Source organism: Beta vulgaris, chromosome 5 (genome assembly GCF_026745355.1).
Source record: "Beta vulgaris subsp. vulgaris cultivar EL10 chromosome 5, EL10.2, whole genome shotgun sequence".
Classification (NCBI taxonomy): domain Eukaryota; kingdom Viridiplantae; phylum Streptophyta; class Magnoliopsida; order Caryophyllales; family Amaranthaceae; genus Beta; species Beta vulgaris.
In genome coordinates, this window is record NC_079206.1 from 26,192,876 (window position 1) to 26,195,805 (window position 2,930).

Consider the following 2,930-nt stretch of genomic DNA (forward strand, 5'->3'; position numbering starts at 1 on the left):
TGCTATCGGCGGCTTCGGTTTTGGATCCTAGAAGAAAATTAGAATGCGTGAGCTTTTATTATAAACTTGTGTATGATGATGATGTTGAATTTGAATGTGGTACAGTGAAAAGATTGTTGGTTGATTTAGTTCATGACTATGAGAAAGATATATGTCATGATGGAACTTCTTTTGTGACACCTGCATCATCTCTCAATGTTAATAGTAAGAGGCCTATGGTTGATTTGGATGAAGTTGAGGGGTTATGGGAGAAACATGTTTTGGAACAATCACCTAAGAAGTCTCGTAAATGTGAGGTGGAGACATATTTGGAAGAGCAAAGAATTGTTGTTGATGAAAGTAAGTTTAATCTTTTGGCTTGGTGGAATGCACAATCACATGCGTTTCCCACTCTCTCTAAGATTGCTAGAGATATTCTTGCGGTTCCTATATCTACCATTGCTTCCGAGAGTGCATTTAGCACAAGTGGTAGGATCATTGGGCCTCATCAAAGTAGACTTCTCCCGGAAACTATTGAAGCTTTGATGTGTCTTCAAAGTTGGAGGCGTTTACATTACAAAAGTATTTTCAAATTATTTCATTTATTAGAACTTTTAGTCACTACATTTTACATAATACTAATGTAGCATAATTATGATTTCTAGATGTTACCAAGGGTAGTCTTGAATGTACACCTATCTATGATGATGAAGATGTAGAAGCTATGGAAGAATGAAAAAAGGTGAATTTTATATGTTTATGTTTTGTGTATTTAGTTAATTTTAATTATAGTGACACTTGCAAGTTACAATGACTTTATTGTATAGGTTTATGTTGGCCATGGTTGATTAAAGTTGAGGGTTGAAGACTTGGATGAAGATGTTTAGTTTTCATGGAAAGTTGAAGAAAAGTTAATGTAATTAATTGATTAGTTTTCATGGGAAGAAGATTGCTATTGTTGTATGGACCTTAGGTTGATTTGGATGAATTGAGAACTTTATGTTGAATGGCCCTTTCTTTTTAATCATGTATTTGTCTATTTGATTTTATGTGCTTAGTTAAACTTAAATTATTGTCATATGAATATATGATTGTTACTTTTTAGTAATGATTATATTTTTTATATTATACAAGTTTTTTTTATAATATAAAACCGTGCAAAAAGAAAGTCGGATGTTCGGATTATCGGAATCGGATGTCGGATTCGGATCGGAGTGGAATGTTTGGATTTTAGTCGGGTCGGATTCAGATTATCGGAGTCGGATGCCGGAGTCAGAGTCGGAATCAGATTTAAAATCCGACTTCTTGTAGGGTCGGAGTCGGATTATGCATAATCCGGTCCAAATCCAACTTGTTGCCATTCCTAAGCACGACCACGAAGAGAGAGAAAGATGGACGCGCTCCAGCAGTACAAGCGGGGAGGCGGCGAAGCTCCGAGCATGGTTGGTGGTGCAGGCAACTCCGACGATGTGGCATAAGCGCACAACAACAATCAGAGGAGGAGCGAGATAGATTGAACGTGAGAATTGAGGGGAGTAGTAGGTTGGGTGCAGCGGTGGTGCAGGGGAGGTTTGATTTGGCGTGACAGGTGGGGCGAGTGGTGATGGGGCGGTCAGGCGTGTGGTGGGTAGAGACCCGTAAGAGAGGAGACACAAAAGGTTGACCCTTTTTTGACGAATTTTAGGCTTATTCAGACGAGTTTATGGCTCAAAATGTGAATGGGGATTGTGGTGCTTGAATGTGATGTTTCGCAGGTGGTGGCGAGGTGGTTGCTGAGAGGAAAAAAGTTGTTGATTGTTGTGTTTTTCATCAATAAAACAATGTGGTTTGTATAAATGAAATTTAGGGAACAAAATCCGATTTGGGAAGAAGATGAGTGGGGGAGAATCTCTGCATTGCTGACTTTAGGAAGGAGTGAGATTGGGGTGGCAGTTTTGGGCAGAGAAAAAGGATGAGGAATGTTGGCATGTTTGTCAAATGCCATTGAAGAAGAAGGAAAGTGGAAGGAGATACTTAGTTAACTTGGAGAGGAAAATTCCTTTTTTCTCTTTATTTCATTGTAATAAAAATCAAACAAAATTCTACACTTTCACCATATCTCACGTGGCTTAGCATTGGTATAATGGTTGTTAATATTTTTTTATGCCTATTTGATAAAATAATAAAACTAACATTTTTCTTTAATTCATGAAATCATAAAATATATTATTATCACTTAAATTTCAACATTTTTAAGTTGCTAAAATGTATATTATAATCTTATTCAATCAATTTATTATGTTTTGCTTAATTAGTGAAATAATTAAAATTAATTACATTTTAACTACTCATTATAGTTAATTATTTAAAACGAGGTTAGGGCTCCATTAGCGATAAAGGTATTTTGAGCACAAAGTCAAACCTTAGGGGTACCTTAGGAAATTTCCCTAAAAGAAAATTACAATTGTTCACGTCGAGTTCTCAAATTTTATGGAACCAATTTACAATAGCATCAATTTCTACATCACAAAGGAATTCTTTTTGTTTTTTACATCACAAAGGAAATCTTTCTCAAGATAAGTAATTAAACCATTGTTTAGCAATTCATTTTCCATGCTATTTAATAATTTTCTTTTGATGATAGTCTAACCAAAAAATGCTCTTTCTACACTTGCAATCGCCACATGAAGAAATAACACCAACTTCAAAAGCAAATAAGCTTTTGAATGAGCTTCATAACTTTTTGTCTCAACAAGGGTCATCGAAAGCTCATTGAGAGTCTTCACATTTCAAAACCTCTCATCACTTCGAACATCATCAATGAAGTTATTTAATAAATGTTCAAAAAAACATTTCACCACTTGAAAATTATTTTCGATAAACTCAACAATTTTTCTATGCTATATGATGCAAAATGATTAGAAGGATCAAGACATGCAAATAAGTAATTCCTTACTTTTGTCATTAAATTG